The sequence below is a fragment of the Nerophis ophidion genome, linkage group LG21 (genome assembly GCF_033978795.1).
Source record: "Nerophis ophidion isolate RoL-2023_Sa linkage group LG21, RoL_Noph_v1.0, whole genome shotgun sequence".
In the NCBI taxonomy this organism is placed as follows: Eukaryota; Metazoa; Chordata; class Actinopteri; order Syngnathiformes; family Syngnathidae; genus Nerophis; species Nerophis ophidion.
The window spans coordinates 29292194-29318967 of record NC_084631.1 but is presented as its reverse complement, the minus strand read 5'-3'; the positions used below and the strand labels follow the sequence as shown (position 1 = coordinate 29318967).

Below are 26774 nucleotides of genomic sequence, written 5' to 3'. Positions count from 1 at the left end.
TCGTCATGGACCCACGAGCTGCGAAAGCTGGCTCTCCAATCAGCTAGACAGACTTAATAACTCTACGGTGACATTTTAGTGAATTTACAAAACTGAAACAATAAAAAAAAAAAAAATGCCATTGTACGTTGATACTTACACAGACACTCACAAACGTTTTAGCATATTCGCTAATATTTAGCTCTATGTACAAATATACATGAAAACACTCCTACAGACATCACACATGGGACGGTTTGGTACGTAAGAATTGTTTTAGTTATATTGTAAAACTTACTAACGTTGCTTGGAGTGATGAATGAAAAATCAATGCGAATAGAAAGGACATGGACGAGTAGAACAGTGGTTCTCAACCTTTTTTCAGGGATGAACCCCCTGTGAACATTTTTCTAATTCAAGTGCCCCCTAATCAGAGCAAAACATTTTTGGTTGAAAAATAGAGATCCATCCATCCATCCACTTTCTACCGCTTATTCCCTTTTGGGGTCGCGGAGGGCGCTGGCGCCTATCTCAGCTATCTCAAATAGAGATAAAGAAGTAAAATACAGCACTATGTCATCAGTTTCTGATTTATTAAATTGTATAACAGTGCAAAATATTTCTCATTTGTAGTAGTCTCTCTTAAACTATTTGGAAAGAAAGATATAAAAATAAGTAAAAACTTGTTGAAAAATAAACAAGTGATTCAATTATAAATAAAGATTTCTACACATAGAAGTAATCATCAACTTAAAGTGCCCTCTTTGGGGATTGTAATAGAGATCCATCTGGATTCATGAACTTAATTCTAAACATTTCTTCACAAAAAAATTTATTTTTAACATCAATATTTATGGAACATGTCCACAAAAAATCTAGCTGTCAACACTGAATATTGCATTGTTGCATTTCTTTTCAGAGTTTATGAACTTACATTCATATTTTGTCGAAATATTATTCAATGAATATATTTATAAAGGATTTTTGAATTGTTGCTATTTTAAAAATATTTTTGAAAAATCTCACGTACCCCTTGGCATACCTTCAAGTACCCCCAGGGGTACGCGTACCCCCATTTGAGAACCACTGGACTAGAAGACCGAACGGCACTTGTACTTCCGGTTGAAAACACTCGTCTAAACAGAAGGCCAATGCAGCACTGCAGCACCTGCAGTGAACGAACTCGTTCAAAAGACGGCACCATAGGACAAACAATACTACAGTAGTATTTGCCTGTTTTTTGTATATTTTTTTACTTTTAGCATTAGGTCAGCGAAGAACAATCCATAAATTAAGCACAGAAGGGTTCAAAGCGCAGGAAAAAAGTAGCGGCTTATAGTCAATGTAGCTGTTAGCAGCCTATTCACACATCCCGAGGTGGAATAACAAGCCGGAGCAGGATTTGACAGTGAGAATACTGCTTTAGAGCTAAATGGTAAATGGGTTGTACTTGTATAGCACTTTTCTACCCCTTTTTAAGGAGCCCAAAGCGCTTTGACAGTATTTCCACATTCGCCCATTCACACACTGACGGCGGGAGCTGCCATGCAAGGCGCTCACCAGGACCCATCAGGAGCAAGGGTGAAGCGTCTTGTCCGAGGACACAACGGACGTGACTAGGATGGTAGAAGGTAGGGATTGAACCAACAACCCTCAGATTGCTGGCACAGCCACTCTACCAACTTCGCCACGCCGTCCCCAAGGGTTTCAAAAGTGTGAAGGTGCAGCAGATTGAGGAAAATAAAGAAAAGTTAAAGGGATGGCAGGGTTTAAAGCATGGGTCTCAAACTCAATTTGGACTAAGTATTCCTTTTGGAATCGTGTTTTACTCTCGTGACTCATTTAAACTACTTCTACCAGTAGATATAATGAAGTCGCGTAATTAAATCGTCATAAATGTAAAATTGAAGGTCAAATTTAATATTTGGCGCTGTTTAGTTCTCCAAGAGATGCTCCCAGACACTTCAGCTTGCTTATAGCAAGTTTGTTTTCCTGTTAGTTGTGCTGTCATGTTTGTCTTTGCACAGTTCTAGTGCAGTGTAGAGAAAAGATCTATCGATTTTAATCAATGATAAATGGGTTGTACTTGTATAGTGCTTTTCTACCTTCAAGGTACTCAAAGTGCTTTGTCACTACTTCCACATTTACCCATTCACACACTGATGGAGGGAGCTGCCATGCAAGGCGCTAACCAGCACCCATCAGGAGCAAGGGTGAAGTGTCTTGCTGAGGTCACAACGGACGTGACGAGGTTGGCACTAGGTGGGGATTGAACCAGCGGCTACTCTCCCACTGCGCCACGCCGTCCCATAGGAAACCGGCAGCTAATTAGCCAGAATTTACAATTTTTTTTTTTTTTAAACACAGAATTAATTATAAATTGAAACAAGGTCCTCCTATTATTTTGGGACTGAGCTCCCATTTTTTTATTGTTAAATCCATGACTGTTGTTTTCAGAGTGCATTGCTGTAAATCAGGGGCGCTCACACTTTTTCTGCAGGTGAGCTACTTTTCAATTGACCAAGTCGAGGAGATCTACCTCATTCCTATTTATAATTTATATTTATTTATTTATGAAAGAGACATTTTTGTTAACAAGTTAATGGCGTTTAATGATAATACAAGCATGTTTAACACACATAGATTCCTTTCTTTCATGAAGACAGGAATATAAGTTGGTGTATTTGATTCTGATGACTTGCATTGATTGGAATTAGACAGTGGTGCTGATAACGTCCGCATTTTCAAATGGAGGAAAAAAAAAGTCCTCCTTTCTGTCCAATACCACATGAAAGTGGTTGGATTTGGCATCTCATTTGTCCAACTTGCATACTCGTTTTTAAACACTTTGTTATGAGAGTAGCATATGTGTGTGGCCCTTTAATGTCTGGCAGCAGGTGAGTGACGTCAGTGACTGTGCGGGTGGGCAAGCAAGTGAGAAAGCGGTCGCTGAGGGCGGCGGAGAAATACATTGGCATCAAACTCCGTAGCTTGCTAGCTTGTGCACGCTAGCTTTCTGAGACTCTTATTTTGTTAGCACAGGCAGGATGAAACAGGTATTTTATGGTGAAGACAGGAACTGTGCAGTCGGTCTTTAGAGTTTTGACAGTAGGTACGGAGTCTCTAGAAATAAAATGTGTTTCTCTGCGTCCGCCCTGTTAGTGATTTTTTTCTTAAATATGAGCTCGCAGCAGCCAGCGTCATCTCACAAGATCCTCGGGTGCCGAGAATGTCAAACAACTGACGAAAGTGAAGTCTTGGTATGATTGATGATTGCTCATTTTTATATATATTTTTTAATGCCTGGCTTGAGATCGACTGACACACCCTCCGAGATCGACCAGTCGATCGCGAGCAACGTAATGCCCACCCCTGCTGTAAATGGTAGGGCTCTGAATCTTTAGCCACCACACGATTTAATTATTGGGGGTAACAATTCGATTCAGAATCGATCATTCTTAACAACATTGGGTGCCAGTTTTATGATGAACTACATTCCTTCATAAAATAGCCAAACAACTCTGATATTATATTATATGTCTGTATTAATTAAAAGAAAACTGGTTTGGTTAAATAAAATTCTACCCAAACATTTCATAAAGTCAAGTAAGGCAACAAGAGAAGTATCCCACACTTGTCTTTTCTAAAGTAAATCTGAACAGCAGATATAGATCATCTACATCAGGGGTGTCAAACTCAGAATACAGAGTGGGACCCAAACAAGTTTCGCATTGAATATTGAACAAGCAAAGCTTGTATAACTTTATAGTGACAAGCAAAATAGAGTTTCAAATTATAATAATAATAATTCAAAAATATCAATTGCATATCACATAAAATGTAATAAAAATTGGGCGGGAGGGGGGGTTGAAGTTTGGTGGTAGCGGGGGTGTATATTGTAGGATCCTGGAAGAGTTAGTGCTGCAAGGGGTTCTGGGTATTTATTTTGTTGTGTATATTTTCTGTTACGGTGCGGATGTTCTCCCAAAATGTGTTTGTCATTCTCGTTTGGTGTGGGTTCACAGTGTGGCGCATATTTGTAACAGTGTTAAAGTTGTTTATACGGCCACCCTCAGTGTGACCTGTATGGCTGTTGATCAAGTATGGCTTGCATTCACTCGTGTGTGTTAAAGCCGCATGTATTATGTAACTGTGCTGGCATGTTGTTTGTATGGCGGAAAAGCGGACGTGACGGTAGGCTGTAGAGGACGCTAAAGGCAGTGCCTTCAAGACACACCCCCAATATTGTTGCCCGGGTGAACTTTAACTCCTCCCACTGGATCTTTCCTAGTTACCTGACTAGGATTTAAACCCAGTCCTCTTTGATTGGGAGATACCTGTTTTGACCACTCAGCCATCCTTGGTCTTCTTAAAGGGAAATTTTGGGCCCCAATAAAATTTTTAAATGAGAACCTGTCTCAGTAAACTATGATATAAAATCTTTCCTAGTTACTGATTGATTCGACTGGGATTTGAACCCAGTCCCTTTTGATTGGGAGCGAGCACTGAACTTCGGGAGTCTCCCGGGAAAATCGTGAGGGTTAGCAAGTACGAGTATCAGCGGTGAATGCGGTGTTACAGAGGCACCGCCGCTGAATATTACAGGCGGGCCAACTCTAATCTTAATTTGTTATTACCTCAAGCGCCAAATGAAATTACACGGCCAGAGTTTGACATCCATGATCTACATCAATAGTATGATTTGTGTGAGTGGCTGGACAAGACTGATTTTTAGGGGGGGGATTATTTGGAGGGGCTTCACAGTGGCAGAGGGGTTAGTGCGTCTGACTCACAATACGAAGTTCCTGCAGTCCTGGGTTCAAATCCAGGCTCGGGATCTTTCTGTGTGGAGTTTGCATGTTCTCCCCGTGAATGCGTGGGTTCCCTCCGGGTACTCCGGCTTCCTCCCACTTCCAAAGACATGCACCTGGGGATAGGTTGATTGGCAACACTAAATTGGCCCTAGTGTTTGAATGTGAGTGTGAATGTTGTCTGTCTGTCTGTGTTGGCCCTGCGATGAGGTGGCGACTTGTCCAGGGTGTACCCCGCCTTCCGCCCGATTGTAGCTAAGATAGGCGCCAGCGCCCCCCGCTACCCCAAAAGGGACTAAGCGGTAGAAAATGGATGGATGGATTATTTGGAATAGATTAAGAATAGTTACAAAAAAGAATCGCGATTCATGCAAAAATATATTTTTTGATAACTAAAATGGAATATGATACAACAGTTATTTTAATGGTAAAATTCTGCCATTTTTATAGTAAAATCTACTGAGTTTTTTTTTTTTTTTGCAATGTACGTTGACAGAGCAGGGTGGTATTGTCATTGTTTGATGGGAGGCTCACTGGGTCACACTTTGAACACTCCTGCTCCAGAGGAGCCGTCTTTATAGTCAATAAGTATCATCCATCCATTTTCTACCCCTTATTCCCTTTTGGGTCGCGGGGGGCGCTGGTGCCTATCTATGCTACAATCGGGCGGAAGGCGGGGTACACCCTGGACAAGTCGCCACTCATCGCAGGGCCAACACAGATAGACAGACAACATTCACACTCACATTCACACACTAGGGCCAATTTAGTGTTGCCAATCAACCTATCCCAAGGTGCATGTCTTTGGAAGTGGGAGGAAGCTGGAGTACCCGGAGGCAACCCACTCATTCACGGGGAGGACATGCAAACTCCACACAGAAAGATCCCGAGCCTGGGATTGAACCCTGACTACTCAGGACCTTCGTATTGTGAGGCAGACGCACTAACCCCTCTGCCACTGTGAAGCCCCAATACATATCACTTTTTAAAAATATATATATTTTTATGTGAAAGAGATGATGCCCAGGGCGGGGTCATGGCTGCATGCGTGATGTGCAAAGGCCACAGGTGATGTTTTTCCCATGGAGGGGGGGGGGGATTGTCACTTGGTAGAAGTTGATTGGAGGAGGCGGCACGTGGCAGATAGAGAAAGAATGTGTCACAATGAATGGAAAAGAAAAGGAATGAGGGCAGGAGGTGGCAGAGTGCAGGGCGGGTTGCACCGGCGGCGTATAGTCCTGACAGGTTTGAACCTGCTTCAGCCCCCATTTTCCAACCATTGACAAGTCGAGGTGACTTCATAGAGTAGGTGTGTGCGTCAGGTAGTTGGACTGAACATTTACCATTAGTTCACAGCCCTTTTTTCACAGTAAAATACATTTACTCTAACATTCCAACAAATGACAATAACCCTTACAGTTCACATCTCTGTCACACTAAATGACTGTAAACATTGCTGTGAAAATAATGCAATTATTAGCCAATAATTTGTTGTATATTTACAAGAATTGTTTTTTAGAGTGTGGATGATGGATACAGGAGAAGAACTGTAAAAAAAAATTACCAAGATTTCACAGCATTTTTCCATAATAAAATGCTGTAATGAAAATGTAATGTAACATTATATATATATATATATATATATATATATATATATATACATATATATACAGTGGGGCAAAAAAGTATTTAGTCAGCCACCGATTGTGCAAGTTCTCCCGCTTAAAATGATGACAGAGGTCTGTAATTTTCATCATAGGTACACTTCAACTGTGAGAGACAGAATAAGAAAAAAAATCCAGGAATTCACATTGTAGGAATTTTAAAGAATGTATTTATAAATTATGGTGGAAAATAAGTATTTGGTCAACCATTCAAAGCTCTCACTGATGGAAGGAGGTTTTGGCTCAAAATCTCACGATACATGGCCCCATTCATTTTTTCCTTAACACGGATCAATCGTCCTGTCCCCTTAGCAGAAAAACAGCCCCAAAGCATGATGTTTCCACCCCCATGCTTCACAGTAGGTATGGTGTTCTTGGGATGCAACTCAGTATTCTTTTTCCTCCAAACACGACAAGTTGAGTTTATACCAAAATGGATAAATGGATGATACAGCAGAGGATTGGGAGAATGTCATGTGGTCAGATGAAACCAAAATATAACTTTTTGGTATAAACTAACTCGTCGTGTTTGAAGGAAGAAGAATACTGAGTTGCATCCCAAGGACACCAAACCTACCGTGTAGCATGGGGGTGGAAACATCATGCTTTGGGGCTGTTTTTCTGCTAAGGGGACAGGACGATTGATCTGTGTTAAGGAAAGAAAGAGATTGTGAGCCAAAACGTCCATCCATCAGTGAGAGCTTTGAATGGTTGACCAAATACTTATTTTCCACCATAATTTACAAATAAATTCTTAAAAATTCCTACAATGTGAATTCCTGGATTTTTTTCTTCACATTCCGTCTCTCACAGTTGAAGTGTACCTATGATGAAAACTACAGACCTCTGTCATCATTTTAATCGGGAGAACTTGCACAATCGGTGGCTGACTAAATACTTTTTTTTTGCCTATATTATATAATAGTCCCCTTATATTTCACAGCAATTAACTGTTATTTCACAAGGCATTGCTGTAAATGTTACTGTGAAAGTAATGCAGTTATCAGCCAGCATTTGCTGTGAATTACAGTTTTTTTTTGTTGTTTTTTTAACACAGATGGATAGATATGACTCAGTGTACAGTTTGTGCCACTCTGGCCTCGTCCAGCAGCACTTGGAAAAGCAGCAGAGTCAGCACATTTCCAGCAGAACCTTCTGTCAGACTGATCGATGCAGGGTGACGTCACCTTTTAAATACATAAATCCCAACAACCGTTTTGCACCAGATTCTCATTTGGATTAATAACGGAACTCATACACGGCAGCAGTGCTTGTGTGTGTTTGTGTAATATATTAATACAGAAGTGTAAGTAGAATGAATAAGAGGCATGCACAATAAGAATGGTTTACATAAAAATAATGCATACTAACTTCCTGTTGTTGCCGGATGTCAACATCGCATTTGGAGTTCATTCAAATAAAAAAAATAGGCAAATCAAATCCTCGAGTGTCTCCGGGATGGAATCCGGTGTGTTTCCGCTCCATAAAGTTCCATAAAAGCCACAAAAAAAAAAAAAAAAAGAAGTAACGGCGAAGCGCGTCCGTGCTGTCATACACGCGCACACCCCTCAAATAGACCACCGGCCGGTGGAGATCGAGGCTCCTGCGGGACAGCAGAGAAACTTTGAAAATGTCCCCCCCCCAACAAACTGACAAAACAGGCGGACAAGTGCAAGGAAAGCGCGTAAAAGTTGGTGAGTTCGCGAGTGGGAGCGCGGAGCTCATAGCCTACCTTCAGACGGACAAGCGGCGCGGAGAACCACGTTGGACTGGCGCGAGATTACAATACGTTCTATTTACAGATGCATTACATCATCCCCCGTGACGTCATGCGGGATTCCTGAACTTCTAAATCATTGTACGGAGAGAGAGGAGGGCGGGTGGGGGGCGATGACGGAAGGGGGGCGGGGCTTAGAGTCGCACCAGCTGGTTGGAGGGGAAGTGAAGACACCGGAGGTCGAACTGCACGCTCACGCGGGGGGGGGGCGATCCTGCTTCGGGGAGTCTGCAGCGAGCGTGGCGGGACGTGGCGAAAGTTTGTCGGCGTCAAAATCCAACAGCTCCTCATGTCGTGGGGAAACAGTGATGAGGAAATACAGTGTAGTACAATGCAGTTGAAAAGTTTGAAAATGTTGTCTATACATCCATCCATTTTTTTTTTTTACAGTTTGTCCCTTTTGGGGTCCTTGGTGTAATTTACATAGCTCACAATGCTCAATAATTACCTTGCTTGAATCAGATTAAAGCATACTTGTCAACACTCCCGGTAAAAAAAAATCCGAAATTTAGCGCCTCTCCCGAAAACCTCCAGGGACAAATTTTCTCCCGAAAATCTCCCAAAATTCAGGCAGACCTGAGTGAAGACAGTCTGTTTTCACGTCCGCTTTCCCACAATATTAACAGTGTGTCTGCCCAATGACGTTATAACTGTAGATTGATCGAGGGCGAGTTCTTGGTTTCTTGTGTGGGTTTATTGTTGGGCAGTTTCATTAACGTCCTCCCAGCGCAGTAACAACACACAACAACAGCAGTCACGTTTTCGTCTACCGTAAAGCAGTTTGTCTGCCGTAAAAAGCAATGTTGTGACACTCTTAAACAGGACAATACTGCCATCTACTGTACATGCATATGGTTAGAAAAATAATGACAGAGAATAGAACAAGGATGGACAATTCAACCCTTAACTCAACAATGAGTAGATGAGTGTTATGTGTGTGTGTATATGTGTAAATAAATGAACACTGAAATTCAAGTATTTCTTTTATATATATATATATATATATACATATATATATATATATATATATATATATATATATATATATATATAAAGTCAAGTATTTCTTATATATATATATATATATGAAATACTTGACTTGGTGAATTCAGCTGTAAATAATAAAATAATATACTCCTCCCCTCTTAACCACGCCCTCCAACCACGACCCCGCCCAACCCCCCACTCCCCACCTCCCGAAATCGGAGGTCTCAAGGTTGGCAAGTATGAATTAAAGGGGCTGTTTGTATAGAGGTAAATCTATTGGGGACGGTTGGGAGAGTGGCGGTGCCAGCAACCTGAGCGTTCCCGGTTTGATCCCCACCTTCTACCGTCACGTCCGTTGTGTCCTTGAGCAAGACACTTCACCCTTGCTCCTGGTGGGTCGTGGTTAGGGCCTTGCATGGCAGCTCCTGCCATCGGTGTGTGAATTTGTGTGTGAATGGGTGAATATGGACTTAGTGTCAAAGCGCTTTGAGTACCTTGAAGGTAGAAAAGCGGGACCGCTCGCCTGTGTATCGGTTGAGGACATCACTGCGCTGCTGATCCGCCTCCGCTTGGGATGGTTTCCTGCTGGCTCCACTTTGGATGGGACTCTCGCTACTATATCGGATCCACTTTGGACTTCATTCTCACGGATACATTAGATCCACTATGGATTGGACTTTCACAATATCATGTTAGATCCGCTCGACATCCATTGCTTTCGGTCCCCTGGGGGGTGGGGGTGCCCACATATGCAGTCCTCTCCAAGGTTTCTCATAGTCATCATTGTCGACGTCCCACTGGGGTGAGATTTTCCTTGCCCTTATGTGGGCTCTACCGAGGATGTTGTTGTGGTTTGTGCAGCCCTTTGAGACACTAGTGATTTAGGGCTATATAAATAACCATTGATTGATTGATTGTTTGTTTGATACAATGTGCAGCCCTTTGAGACATAGTGATTTAGGGCTATATAAATAACCATTGATTGATTGATTGTTTGATACAAGTATAACCCATCAATCAATCAATCAATGATTATTTATATAGCCCTAAATCACTAGTGTCTCAAAGGGCTGCAAAAACCACAACAACATCCTCGATAGGGCCCACATAAGGGCAAGGAAAACTCACACTTATTACCACATTTTTTTAACACCTAATGTATGCAACTGATTTTTTTTTTTGCGTTTAGGTTTTGCGAACCGAATGTATTTTTTTACATCAAATTATGCTGACAATTTAATTGAAAAAAAAATCTGTGTTTTAAAATAAAGGTAAAGTACCGCTAATAATCACACACACACTACGTGTGGTGAAATTACTCTCTGCATTTGACCCATCCCCTTGTCCACCCCGTGGGAGACGAGGGGAGGGGTGAGCAGCAGCGGTGGCCGCGCTCGGGAATCATTTGGTGATTTAACCACCAATTCCAACCCTTGATGCTGAGTGCCAAGCAGGGAGGTAATGGATCCCATTTTTATAGTCTTTTGTATGACTCGGCCGAAGTTTGAGCTCACGACCTACCGATCTCAGGGCGGACACTCCAACCATTAGGCCAAAATGGTTTATACACAAAAATTTTTTCCACTGATTTTTTTTCCACTCTTAAGTTACGTTTTTCCAAGCAAAAACTCTTTTAAGGACATTGTATAGCTTGTGTTACCAAGTGGCTTAACAAAACACATTTGTTTTACAATTGCCCTTAGTTTTCACATTTACTATATTAAAAAAGATGAAATTATTGTTTTTTCCGGAGAATGTGCAGCCATTTTGTTGTTAATTGACAACTAATTGTACCTATCCAAATCGCTATTAGATAACAACACCTAAAGGTAATGTGCGTGCCGGTGTTACGTACGTATGTAGTTGCGTCATTACGGTCCGGAAGCAGTAAGTGGGCGGGATATATTGTGCGGCCACCAACGCGGTGCCCGCGGGCACCAAGTAACCCGTAAGGACCAGATGAGTCGCCCGCTGGCCTCTTCTAAAAATAGCTCAAATAGCAGCACTTACCAGTGAGCTGCCTCAATTTTTTAAAATTTATTTATTTACTAGCAAGCTAGTCTCGCTTTGCTTGACATTTTTAATTCAAAGAGAGACAAAACTGCAATAGAATTTGAAAATCCAAGAAAATATTTTAAAGACTTGGTCTTCACTTGTTTGAATAAATTCATTAATGTTGTTACTTTGCTTCTTATAACTTTCAGAAAGACAATTTTAGACAAAAATTACAACCTTAAAAATGATTTTAGGATTTTTAAACACATATACCTTTTTACTTTTTAAATTCCTTCCTCTTCTTTCCTGACAATTTAGATCAATGTTCAAGTATTTTTTTTTTATAGTAAAGAATAATACATTTTAATTTAATTCTTCACTTTAGCTTCTGTTTTTTCGACAAAGAATATTTGTGAAATATTTCTTCAAACTTATTATTATTAAAATTCAAAAAGATTATTCTGGCAAATCTAGAAAATCTGTAGAAAATCACATTTAAATCTTATTTTAAAGTATATTGAATTTCTTTTAAAAATTTTGTTCGAGAAAATCGAGAAGAAATAATGATTTGTCTTTGTTAGAAATATAGCTTGGTCCAATTTGTTATATATTCTAACAAAGTGCAGATTGGATTTTAACCTATTCAAAACATGTCATCAAAATTCTAAAATTAATCTTAATCAGGAAAAATTACTAATGATGTTCCATAAATTATTTTTTTTATTTTTTCAAAAAGTTTCGAATTAGCTAGTTTTTCTATTAATTTTTTCCGGTTTAATTTTGAATTTTAAAGTGTCACAATTCAAGATAAACTATGTTTCAAAATTTAATTTTAATTTTTTTAGTTTTTTCTCCTCTTTTAAACCGTTCAATTATTTTTTTTTATCATTTATTCTCTACAAAAAAACCTTCCGTAAAAGGAAAAAAAATGTACGACGGAATGACAGACAGAAATACCAATTATATATATATATATATATATATATATATATATATATATATATATATATATATATATATATATATATATATATTTATTAAAGTTAAATTGAGTAAATTGGTTATTTCTGGCAATTTATTTAAGTGTGTATCAAACTGGTAGCCCTTCGCATTAATCAGTACCCAAGAAGTAGCTCTTGATTTCAAAAAGGTTGGTGACCCCTGCTTAGGAAAGTTAGCGCCCTCTAGGCATCTGTGTGAATGTTGCAAAGGGCCCCTTTTAAGTATGTCAAAGACCCCTTCGTAAAATACGAAATAGTTGTACGTGGTTAGTAGGAAAATGTTTATAGACAAAATGTAAGAATAAATGTGTCTGTGCAAGCATTGGACAGATTTATGTACACATTTCACCTTTGCATCTCATTGCCTATAACTGTAGTGCATTCAAGGAACCTCGGGTAAAGTTAGAGGCATGATTAAATTAAGAATGTCTGAGACTACTGTTCATACAACAACCCTAAACAAAAATACTAAATGTTTTTTCACCTGGATAGCGACGGTATATAGCTTAAAAGTAAACATATGTCTACCTGTTCCAGCATAGGACAAAGTTATGTACAAACCCCGTTTCCATATGAGTTGAGAAATTGTGTTAGATGTAAATATAATCGGAATACAATGATTCGCAAATCCTTTTCAACCCATATTCAGTTGAATGCACTACAAAGACAAGATATTTGATGTTCAAACTCATAAACTTTATTTTTTTTTGCAAATAATAATTAACTTAGAATTTCATGGCTGCAACACGTGACAAAGTAGTTGGGAAAGGACATGTTCACCACTGTGTTACATCACCTTTTCTTTTAACAACACTCAATAAACGTTTGGGAACTGAGGAAACTAATTGTTGAAGCTTTGAAAGTGGAATTCTTTCTCATTCTTGTTTTATGTAGAGCTTCAGTCGTTCAACAGTCCTGGGTCTATGCCGTCGTTTTTTACGCTTCATAATGCGCAACACATTTTCGATGGGAGCCAGGTCTGGACTGCAGACGGGCCAGGAAAGTACCCAGTCTCTTTTTTTACGAAGCCACGCTGTTGTAACACTTGTCTTGCTGAAATAAGCAGGGGCGTCAATGATAACGTTGCTTGGATGACAACATATGTTGCTCCAAAACCTGTATGGACCATTCAGCATTAATGATGCCTTCACAGGTGTGTAAGTTACCCATGCCTTGGGCACTAATACACCCCCATACCATCACAGATGCTGGCTTTTGAACTTTGCGCCTATAACAATCCGAATGGTTATTTTCCTCTTTGTTCTGGAGGACACCACGTCCTCTGTTTCCAAGTATAATTTGAAATGTGGACTTGTCAGACCACAGAACACCTTTCCACTTTGCATCAGTCCATCTTCGATGAGCTCGGGCCCCGCCAAGCCGGCGGCGTTTCATATATGTATGTCTGCCAAAGCCTAATACAACATGCGCTTAAGTCAGCCCGCTTTTCGTATGGTGAATGAGCGAACGCGATGAAAGGTTGTAGAGTTTGATAAAGGCCGTGCTGTCACGGCACGCCATAATATACTTGTCCGGGCGAACATCGGGACAATCCTTTGGGAAGGTCACCGAAAGTCTCTCGGTAGAACCGTGAGGATTGGCAAGTATGTTGCTAGGACGGCGATAGCCAATCAAAGAAGGTGAATCCACTTTGCACCAAGTTTCTGCATCCAGTGGCCCCCAGGTAAATTAAGTTTGAGACCCCTGATTTTAACAATTCAGAAAAAATCTGTAAAATAATGGTGTTTATCTGTGGAACTGCCCGAATTGTCACTTCATTAAGGGTGGTTGATCGTAATAATTTGGAAAAATTCTGTAGAATAAAGGTATTTTTCTGCAGAACTGTTTGCATCGTCACTTTATTAAAGGTGGTTGATCTTAATAATTTAGTAAAAATCTGTAAAAGTACGATTTTTTTTCGCAAAACGTTTCATGAAAATTTCTGTAAATATAATGTTTTTGATCATTAGTTGGTTTACAATGTTTTACTTTAATTTTATGGTTTTCGTTTGGCAGCCGTAGCTGCCAGTAGATGACCGTTTTTTTTAAAGAATTTATTTTTACAGTGATATATATATATATACATATATATATATATATATATATATATATATATATATATATATATATATATATATACACATATATATATGTATATATATATATATATATATATGTGTGTGTGCAAATGTATATATATGTGTAGATGTATGTATATATGTTTATGTATATATATGTATATGTGTATACGTATGTATATATATGTTTATATGTATGTATATATGTTTATGTATATGTGTATATGTATGTATACAATTATAAAAGCTTTTTTAAAAAAGTCTACTACTCTGCTACCATGTCAGCAGACTGGGGTAGATCTTGCTGAAATCCTATGTATTGAATGAATACAGAATCGTCTTGAATCGGAAAAATATCGTTTTTGAATCGAGAATCGCGTTGAATCGAAAAAAATCGATATATAATCGAATCGCGACCCCAAGAATCTATATTGAATCGAATCGTGGGACACCCAAAGATTCGCAGGCCTAATATATATATATATATATATATATATATACATATATATATATACCTACAGGTGCTGTTCATATTATTAGAATATCATTAAAAGGTTTATTTATTTCAGTAATTATATTCAGAACTTGAAACTTACATATTATATCAATTCATTACACACATAGTGATATATTTGAAATGTTTATTTCTTTAAATTTTGATGATTAGTACTGACAATTACTGAAAATCCCAAATGCAGTATCTCAGAAAATTAGAATATTTTTTAGAAATGTGGGCCAACTGAAAAGTATGAACATGGAAAGTTTCAGCAAATACGGCAATCAATACTTAGTTGCAGCTCCTTTTGCCTGAATTGCTGCAGCAATACGGCGTGGCATGGAGTCCACCAGTCTGCTGCACTCCTCAGGTGTTATGAGAGCCCAGGTTGCTTTAAAAGTGGCCCTCAGCTCTTCAGCATTGTTGGGTCTGGCATCTCGCATCTTCCGCTTCACAATACCCCATAGGTTTTCTATGGGGTTAAGGTCAGGTGAGTTTGCAGGCCAATCAAGAACAGGGATACCATGGTCCTTAAACCAGGTACTGGTAGATTTGGCACTGTGTGCAGGTGGCAAGTCATGTTGGAAAATGAAATCTTCACCTCCATAAAATTGGTCCTTGGCAGGCAGCATAAAGTGTTCTAAAACTTCCTGGTAGACTGCTGTATTGACCCTAGACCTCAGGAAACACAGTGGACCAACACCAGCAGATGACATGGCACCCCAGACCATTACCGATTGTGGAAATTTGACACTGGACTTCAGGCAACGTGGATTTTGGGCCTCTCCTGTCTTCCTCCAGACTCTGGGACCTTGATTTCCAAAGGAGATACAAAATTTACTTTCATCTGAAAACATAAGTTTGGACCACTCAGCAGCAGTCTAGTCCTTTTTGTCTTCAGCCCAGGTGAGACGCTTTTGACGTTGTTTCTTATTCAAGAGTGGCTTTACACAAGGAATGCGACAGCTGAAGCCCATATCTTGCATACGTCGGTGCGTGATGGTTCTTGAAGCACTGACTCCAGCTGCAGTCCACTCTTTGTGGATCTCCCCCACATTTTTGAATCGGTTTTGTTTGACAATCCTCTCCAGGGCGCGGTTATCCCTCTTGCTTGTACACTTTTTTCTACCACATCTTTGTCTTCCCTTCGCCTCTTGGACACACAGCTCTGGGAACATCCAACCTCTTTGGCAATGACCTTTTGTGTCTTGCCCTACTTCTTTAAAGTATCAATGGTCATCTTTTGGACAGTTGTCAAGTCAGCAGTCTTCCCCATGATTGTGTGTCATACAGAATCAAAACGAGAGACCATTTAAAGGCTTTTCCAGGTGTTTTGAGTTAGTTAGCTAATTAGAGTGTGGCACCAGGTGTCTTCAATATCTGACCTTTTCACCATATTCTAATTTTCTGAGATGTTGAATTTAGGGTTTTCATTGGTTGTCAGCTATAATCATCTCCTTTTTGGCAAAAAACACTTGAAATTTATCTGTCTGCTTGGAATGAATGTATACATTCCTCAAGTTTGACTTTCTAAATGGAATTAATGAACTAAATCAACTTTTTCATGATATTCTAATAATATGACCAGCACACATATATATATATATATATATATATATACATATATATATATATATATATATATATATATATATATACATATATATATATATATATATATATATATATATATATATATATATGTATATATATATATATATATATATATATATATATATATATATATGTATATATACACATATAAGTATGTACATGTATATATTTGTTTGGATGACAAAAAATAATGAAATGGCCCCTACTTGCTTTGATGTTTTAGTGTGTGGCCCTCAGTGTAAAAAGTTTGGACCTCTCTGCTCTACATCGCCTATTTGTGTTTGAGTGTTTTTCTACTATTACCAAACAACATTATTGCTTTATGGGGATTGAAAACTATTGCTTGATGTTGTTGCTTAAATAGAATTTCTCAGACTCCAAGTCACTACTTGGTGTGACCTCGTGGAATGCCTCCATTCACATTTCCACGGAGCCAAGCAACATGTCTGCCGTGTTCGCTCAGCCTTTCCTGTGCTGGGGCCAGACTGGAACAGACTCCAGGAGGAGGACTGTGTTGTGATGCGAGTGTGAAATGGGACCCGGTCCCGGGCTGACTTCATCGCTAGCCAATGGAGCATCGTATGCAAATGAGCGTAGCCGCGGCGACAAGCCCAAACAGGAAGTTGTGATGATGTCATGTTGTGGATGTGAATCAGAGCTCTGTTTCCAGCCCAGTAAGGGGATGTTTTGCAGCACGTGTGCGTGCCAGGGCACAGTACCACGTAGCTGGAGGAGGAGGAGGAGTAGGCGGTCACATTCACCAGCGTATGACGGCAACCAGGAAGTCTCTGCTTGGCTCAGACACCCACATGGGTTGCAGCTACCTCCATGACATCATGTGTGTCTGTTAGCGCTGAGCCTGTTGTGCCCGAGCAGCACAATTCTTTTGCTGAAAGGAGCTGGAGATGCAAAGCTCTCTCTGGTCAAAAGTCCAAAAAAACTGTCTCGTGGCCACCTTGTTTATTGTTGGATCGAGAGATATTGTGAGACTTCAACGATTGCCTGCCTCACACTTTGAAAAGCAGAAGGTTTGCTGACTTTTGTTCTGTTTAAAGTAGGGCTGTCCAGACATAACCAGTTAACTCATGTAATTGATCACAACAATGATCTCATCAATCATGAACGAAGATGAGTGAGGAAACGCCGACTGTTGTGCTCGCTGGCGACTTTCACTTCAAAAGACATCAAGACCGGTCTTGAAATCAAACTGTTTACAAGTATGGAGCAATTAACAAGTAACAAGTATCAAGAACAGTCTCAAAATGTTCTTATATGACACTCTTTTAGATTATGTAAGTCTGTGGATAATCAAGATTAATTCAAATATAAAAGTATGACTAATGTATTTACTTGAATAGCCGCCGGGGCGCTAATTAATTTAAAACATCTTCTCACTCCTGCGCTTACCAATGGCATCCAGTTAAAAATTAAGTGTGATAAAATAAAAAATTGATAAATAATTCTTCTGCGGCCCTGGCTGGGTGGTTGGGGACCAATGCTCTACAACAGGGGTCGGGAACCTTTTTGGCTGAGAGAGCCAAGAAGACAAATATTTTAAAATATATTTCCCTAAGAGCCGTATAATATTTTTTTTTAACACTGAACACAACTAAACGCGTGCATTTTTAAATAAGACCAACATTTCCAGAGTATAATGGGTCTCTTATTCTTTGTAATAACATTGTTATTCTGAAGCAAACTGTGGAAGGGGCGTGGCCTGCGGGCCTGCAGCAAAGCGGGATGTTGCCAGGACCGGCCTCGAAATCAGCGACAGGTGCGTAGAGGGCCCACCTGGGCCTTTTTATCTACTCACCTGTCGCTCTGTTATAAGCAGCAGCCAGGAGGAGAGAAAATTGCTGGAAAGCAACTGAGATACTAATTGAAAAAAATAAAACAATATTTTACCCTAAAACAGGCTCTCATGTCGGTGTTTGGTGGTCTGAAGAACCCCCAGGAGGGCAAGAGCAACACTAACCAATAATAAATAAATTACTTCTTACCATTAACGCAACTTCTTGAACATAAAAATGCATGAGAATGTTTTATATTTTGAATGTTATTTTTAACACTATAAAATGGATGGATGGATGGATGATTACAAGTGGAATTATTCATTACTTATCCTGTTAAGCAATGTCAGCTCAGATTTATCCGAGAGCCAGATGCAGTCATCAAAAGGGCCACATCTGGCTCTAGAGCCATAGGTTCCCTACCCCTGCTCTATAACATGGGTGTCAAACTCTGGCCCGTGGGCCAAATTTGGCCCGCCGTGTAATTTCATTTGGCCCTTGAGGTAATATCAAATTAAGATTAGAGCTGGGCCGCTGGTATTATACAGCGGCGATGCCTCTGTAACACTGTATTCACCGCTGATACTCATACTTGCTAACCCTCACGATTTTCCCGGGAGACTCCCAAAGTTCAGTGCCCCTCCCGAAAATCTCCCGGGGCAACCATTCTTCCGAATTTCTCCCGATTTCCACCCGGACAACAATATTGGGGGCGTGCCTTGAAGGCACTGCCTTTAGCGTCCTCTACAGCCTGTCGTCACGTCCGCTTTTTCGTGCCGGTCCAGTCACATAATATATGCTGCTTTAACACACACAAGTGAATGCAAGGCATACTTGATCAACAGCCATAAGGGTCACACTGAGGGTGGCCGTATAAACAACTTTAACACTTTTTACAAATTTGCGCCACACTGTGAAGCCACACCAAACAAGAATGACAAACACATTTCGGGAGAACATCAGCACCGTAGCACAACATAAACTCAACAGAAGAAATACCCAGAACCCCTTTCAGCACTAACTCTTTTGGGACGCTACAATATACACCCCCGCTACCACCAAACCCCGCACCCCCAATTTTTATTTACATTTCATTTGATATGCCATTGATATATTTTACTCATTATTATAATTTGAAACTCGATTTTGTATGTGACTATAAAGCTACATAAGCCTTGCTTGTTTAATATTCAATGTAAAACTTCTTTGGGTCCCTATTAAAAGGTTAATTTGTTCAACCTTGCCCCGCGGATTTGTTCAGTTTCAAATTTTGACCAACTCTGTATTTGAGTTTGACACCCCTGCTCTACAACATGTCATCAGGCCCACCTTTACACCATGCTATCTCCGTGCCGGTAGGACTCATGCGTTTCGCTGTTTTTCATACGAGATTGCCATGCATACTTAGTCAACAGCCATACTTTTTACACTGATGGTTGTGATATAAACAACTTTAAAACGCTTACTAATATGCGCCACACTCTGTGAACCATAACCAAACAAGAATAACAAACACATTTCTGGAGAACATTGGCTCTGTAACACATTATAAACGCAACATAAGAATTACCCAGAATTCCAATGCATTCATGACTCTTGGCTATATTACACATGCGTCCCCCAAACCCGCCCACCTCAACCAACGCACGGAGAGGGTGGGCGTGGGGAGGTGGGGCTTGGTGCTAGCTGGTGTATAACATAGCCAAGAGTCATGGATGCATTGGAATTCTGGTTAATTCTCATGTTGCGTTTATAATGTGTTACAGAGCCAATGTTCTCCAGAAATGTGTTTGTTATTCTTGTTTGGGTAGGGTTCACAGAGTGTGGAGCATATTAGTAAGAGTGTTAAAATTGTTTAATATCACAACTATTAGTGGGATCTGTATGGCTGTGGAACAAGACACCTGGTTTACACATAGTAATAGCAAAATAAAACTCCTCCGCATTTTGAAAACGACCGCAGGGGAAGCGTCACTCGTGTCGTCACGAATTTGACCCGGCGGTAAAAGTAAGCATGCGCTAATAAATTTGGGGAGCGAGTTTTACCCGGCAGTAATTCAAGGCAGGCGCATATTACATGCCCAGTGGCTATTGAAGGAAATACGGTAATCTGTTTAAGAAAAAAAAAAGATAATTTGACATCACAAGTAATACTAATCACTAATGTGTAATACATAATATTGTGGAGGTTGCCCTTCTGTGGGTCCTCCAGACCACCACGCACTGACATGAGAGCCCGGTTCATAGTTACAATACAGTTTTATTTTTCAATAATTACTGCAGGTTGCTTTCCAGCAAGTGTTCTTTTGTCTGTGACAGGCACGCTCTCGCTCTCACGCCTGCTCCCACACCTCTCTCCTACTGGCTGCTGCTTATATAGGGCAACAGGTGATTAGATGACAAGGCCCACCTGGGCCATATACGCACCTGTCGCTGACTTTGAGGCCGGTCCTGGCATACCCCGTTCCGCGGCAGGCCCGCAGGCCACATTTATGTATTCATATATGTATATGTCTGTATATGTATATACAGTCATAGTCAAAAGTTTACATTCATTTGTAAAGAACATAATGTCATGGCTGTCTTGAGTTTCCAATAATTTCTACAACTCTATTTTTTTGTGATAGAGTGATTGATGCACATACTTGTTTGTCACAAAAAACATTCATGAAGTTTGGTTCTTTTATGAATTTATTATGGGTCAACTGAAAATGTGACCAAATCTGCTGGGTCAAAGGTATACATACAGCAATGTTTATATTTGGTTTCATGTCCCTTGGCAAGTTTCACTGCAATAAGGCGCTTTTGGTAGCCATCCGCGAGCTTCTGACAAGCTTCTGGTTGAATTTTTGACCATTTTAGACAAAATTGGTGCAGTTTAGCTGGATATGTTGGTTTTCTGACATGGACTTGTTTCTTCAGCATTGTCCACACGTTCACATCAGGATTTTGGGAAGGCCATTCTAAAACCTTAATTCTAGCCTGATTTAGCCATTCCTTTACCACTTTTGACATGTGTTTGGGGTCATTGTCCTGTTGGAACACCCAACTGCGCCGAAGACCCAACCTCCGGGCTGATGATTTTAGATTGTCCTGAAGAATTTGGGGGAAATCTTCCTTTTTCCTTTTTTTCCATTTACTCTCTGTAAAGCGGCAGTTGCATTGGCAAAACAGACCCCAAGCGTAATACTACCACCACCATGTTTGACGGTAGACATGGTGTTCCTGGGATTAAAGGCCTCACCTTTTCTCCTCCAAACATATTGCTGGGTATTGTGGCCAAACAACTCAATTATTGTTTAATCTGACATCACATGGACAAATATAAGACCTTCTGGAGGAAAGTTTTGTGGTACCAAAATATTTTTATTGGGACAACCCTACACTCTATACATCCATGCATGCATCATATTACTTTCATTTATATTCACATAAAAAACTAATTTTTAAAGTGTGGCGGTTTTTATTTTACTTTGTAGTAGTCTCAACTTCCTTGTTCATTTACAGAATCCAGTCAACTTCTTGTGCATGCATTGGGGCCTGTGCGTGTTTACACTGGAGTCTGATGAAGATCACATTTTACGGTCAGCTGGAAAAATCTGATTTGGCCTGCAGTGTAAACGTAGTCATAATACAAAGCTGACACAAAGGTGTATCTTTACATATAAAAAATGAGATAGGCTCCAGCACCCCTCTAGGACCCCGAAAGGGATAAGCGGTAAAAAAATGGATGGATGGAATTATGTTTTTAGCATTTTGTTACAGAATAAAAACACGTCAAAATGGCCCCTGCATGCTTTGACTTTTTTCAGCCCTGCGAACGATGGATGACTTACAAGCACGCTGAAAATGTGTACAATAAAGTTGTGCAGGAACAGTGACGAGCTGTGGTCTAAGTCACTGGTTCTCAACCTTTTTTCAGTGATAATTTTTTTAATTCAAGTACCCCCTAATCAGAGCAAAGCATGTTTGGTTGAAAAAAAAGATAAAGAATTAAAATACAGCACTATGTCATCAGTTTCTGATTTATTAAATTGTATAACAGTACAAAATATTACTCATTTTAGAGGTTTTCTTGAACTATTTGGAAAAAAAGATATAAAAATAACTAAAAACTTGTTAAAAATAAACAAGTGATTCAATTATAAATAAAGATTTCTACACATAGAAGTGATCATCAACTTAAAGTGCCCTCTTTGGGGATTGTAATAGAGATCCATCTGGATTCATGAACTTAATTCTAAACATTTCTTCACAAAAAAAGAAATCTTTAACATCAATATTTATGGAACATGTCCACAAAAAATCTAGCTCATCGTAGCATTTCTTTTCACAGTTTATGAACTTACATTCATATCTTGTTGAAGTATTCAATAAATATATTTATAAAGGATTTTTGAATTGCTGATATTTTTAGAATATTTAAAAGCAAATCTCACGTACCCCTTGGCATAGCTTCAAGTACCCCCAGGGGTACGCGTACCCCCATTTGAGAACCACAGGTGTAAGTCAATGAAGAATGCAATGATATGTGATGTAATGCTTGCATGTGTTTGCTGCACCGTAACTTTATTTATAGATCAGCGAGGGGGAAAAAAAACAAAGTGTGCTCCTGCCATGTCACTGCTGAGTTTGCCCAAGTCGCTGGTTTATGGCGGCCCGCTTTAATGGTCGATTAACAGACAACCACCATCAGTGAGTTAAGAACATTCTCCTCTCTCTGGGAGCCAAACACACACAGACACGCACGCTCACAAAACCATAAACACATCCAAAGTTCTCTCAACTGAACCATTATAGGGTCGCATTAATGAGTAAACTTTATAGATGGGGTTGTGTTGTTGCCTGCGCGCGATGGAACTTCCATTTAAATATTGATACACACAAAGACGTACTAGCTTATATTTTTTATGGGAGTCATCCATCCATCCATCCATTTGCTACCGCTTATTCCCTTTTGGGGTTGCGGGGGGCGCTGGCGCCTATCAATGAATGATAAATCACAAAAATAAGGAAGGTTTGCGTTTAATGAATAACTACAAATCAGGGCCCAGTGGTAAATATTGTCAATAAATAAACAATAAAAACAGCAGAATTTATTTACTAAAAGATACAAAATTTTCCTGAGCTATTTCCAGTCATTTGGAAGGCGGCAGCTCTCATAAATTACTCGCGAGAAGAGCAATCACGTTAATTATTTTTAAATATAGCCATAGATCAGTGGTTCTCAAATGGCGGTACGCGTACCCCTGGGGGTACCTGAAGGTATGCCAAGGGATACGTGAGATTTTTTTAAATATTCTAAAAATAGCAACAATTCAAAAATCCTATATTTATTGAATAATACTTCAACAAAATATGATTGTAAGTTAATTCACTGTGAAAAAAATACAACAATGCAATATTCAGTGTTGACAGGTAGATTTTTTGTGGACGTGTTCCATAAATATTGTTGTTAAAGATTTCTTTTTTTGGGAAAAAAATGTTTAGAATTAAGTTCATGAATCCAGATGGATCTCTATTACAATCCCCAAAGAGGGCACTTTAAGTTGATTACTTCTATGTGTAGAAATATTTATTTATAATTGAATCACTTGTTTATATTTCAATAAGTTTTTAGTTATTTTTATATCTTTTTTTCCAAATAGTTTAAAACAGACTACTACAAGTGAGCAATATTTTGCACTGTTATATAATTTAATAAATCAGAAACTGACGTCATAGTGCTGTATTTTACTTCTTTATCTCTTTTTTTCAACCAAAAATGCTTTGCTCTGATTAGGGGGTACTTGAATTAAAACATTTTTGACAGGGGGTACATCAATGAAAAAAGATTGAGAACCACTGCCATTGATGACGTGCCGTAGTTGTTTTAGTTTCTTTTATGTTGATCATACAGTATTATGAAATGTGCATCTTTTACATACTTACTGAAAATGAAATAAAACAATCCTTTTTTAAATGTTTAATTTGCATCATCCACACACCTGATGTGAGACAAGAACATGTATTTCCCATTTCTGTGCATTCTTAAGAGTGAAAAACTGCTAGTGAGGGGCAGGTATTGGGAATACGATCTATCCTGCCTATAAAAAGCCCTCTGAAAAACCTCAAACACCGTCATGCTGTAAGTAGTAACAGGCAAATTCATAATAACATGTAATATTCCCAGTATTTTGGTCATTTTAAGCATGAACGTCACTTTTTGCTTGGAACTCTGCTCTCGTCAACAACATAAAGAGCACTTTCTGTGTTTGCTGACACTAATGAAAGGTTTTGTGAGAGCTTTGTAGCATTCTTGCTAAATATTTCAAATAAAAACATACAACTTGCAAAGTCCACTCTCACTAGAATGCCGACTGATAGGATGGCTGTATCTTTCAGCAGTTGTCCTCTCAATGAGCATCTAAAATTAGAATAATCTTTCCTCGACAGATATATAATTCTTGCGAGCGACGTTGTCAGGTTTTATGCCACGTTCCATTTGTTGAGGGGCAACTAGTGTCAAGTTGGGGAAGCATGTTGATTTTTGAAGACGACCAATTTGCCAGCTTGATTTATAATCTATCATGAACTTTTACAAAGTCACTACAGTAGAAGCTGTTTAAAATCCTTATTTTTATTTCTTTGTTTTTTGTTATTAGCTTAAACTAGCTGCTAGCTAGTGGTCAGAGGAGCAGTGCGAACATGGTGATTTCTCAATGCCAGAAAAGTAGTTCCTCTGCGTTAGCTCTTAAAATAACAATGTCGCTATAACTTGGTAAACAGAGCATTAATGGCATTTAAAAAAAATGTTTTTAGAGTAGTTTTTAGGCGGAATAGATGACTACCCTTACCTGCAATGTTAGCTGCCTCGCACTAGCAGTTTTTCACTATTTTGAATGCACAGAAAATGTAAATACGTGTATTCTTCTCTCTTAAGGATTGGTAATGATGGGCAAAGTTCCGCAAAAAAGGCAATTATCCTTTATCATGAGTGTTCAACAAAAGAGGAAAATCATCATAGTGTTTTTAAGTGTGAAGTGGAGCCGAGTACGTGACAATCAAGAATTTACTGCAAATGCATTTTTATTGGGTGAATATGTATGAACATTAATGTACAATAGCCTCAGGAAGATATTGCACAGTAGGCTACCTATTTGGACATTATATATATATATATATATATATATATATATATATATATATATATATATATATATATATATATATATATATATATATATATATATATATATTTTTTTTTTAGGTACAAATCGATCAATAATTGCTGTAAAATCCAAAGCAAAGGAGATATTCAAGTATTTATAGTTGAAGAAAAAATGGTTGGGATGCACGATGATTTAAGAATTATAGCCGGAACAAATATTAAAGTTAAAAATATCAACAATTATATGTAGTACATGCAATTTTATTGTCCAAATTAAAAGAACAAATACATTTTGTAAGAAAGATTAAGTATTTTATTGGCGCACATTTTTTCCAGGCGTTCATGGGCCACATTTGAGCTCTGGACCTTGAGTTTGACACCTGTGGTTTACATAATTTTCCTTGTGATCCAATGAAAACTAACAATTTCAAGTTTGGGTAACCCACAACTACACTGTTAAAAACAAGTGTATGTTTTCTTGAAAGACAAATTGACATGGGGCATCTAAAATTACCTTAATTACAAACAAAAATAAGTGAGACATTTAATATTTTTAATATTTGATACAATATATAACATTAAGGTTGAAGAGAAACATTTTTTTGAAGGCGTTAAAAAAGTGAAAATATAAAAAGAGGTGCTCTTTAGAATTGGGGCACAATTTAAAACTAAAACAACAACAAAAGCATAGTTAACTGAAGAAGAGGGTGCAAAATGTGAAAATACCCTAGGTGTATGTTTTTGGCGGTGGGGGAAAGCCGGAGTACCCGGAGGGAACCCACGCAGTCACAGTACATATGAAAAATATACAAATATGTTATTTCACCTATATAGACACTAGTGATTTAGGGCTATATAAGTAAACATTGATTGATTGATTGATATATATATATATATATATATATATATCTATATATATAGATATATATCTATATATATATCTATATATATATAGATATATATATAGATATATATATATCTATATATATATATAGATCTATATATATATATATAAATATATATATATATATATATATATATATATATAGATATATATATATCTATATATATATATATAGATCTATATATATATATATATAGATATATATATATAGATATATATATATCTATATATAGATCTATATATATATATAAATCAATCAATCAGTGAATTCACTAGTGTCTCAAAGGGCTGCACAAACCACAACGACATCCTCGGTAGAGCCCACATGTGGGAACCCCCCCTCTATATATATATATATATATATATATATATATATATATATATATATATATATATATATATATATATATATATATATATATATATATATATATATATATATATATATATATATATATATATATATATATATATATATATATGTATATGTATATATATATGTATATATAGTTTTATATATATATATAT

The 26774-nt window shown here is 38.4% G+C and overlaps 1 pseudogene; it reads right to left on the bottom strand.

The window, feature by feature from the left end:
- Positions 1-8310, bottom strand: part of LOC133540009 (cyclic AMP-responsive element-binding protein 5-like) — a 42663-nt pseudogene extending 34353 nt beyond the window's left edge.
- Positions 8311-26774: the final 18464 nt, after the last annotated feature.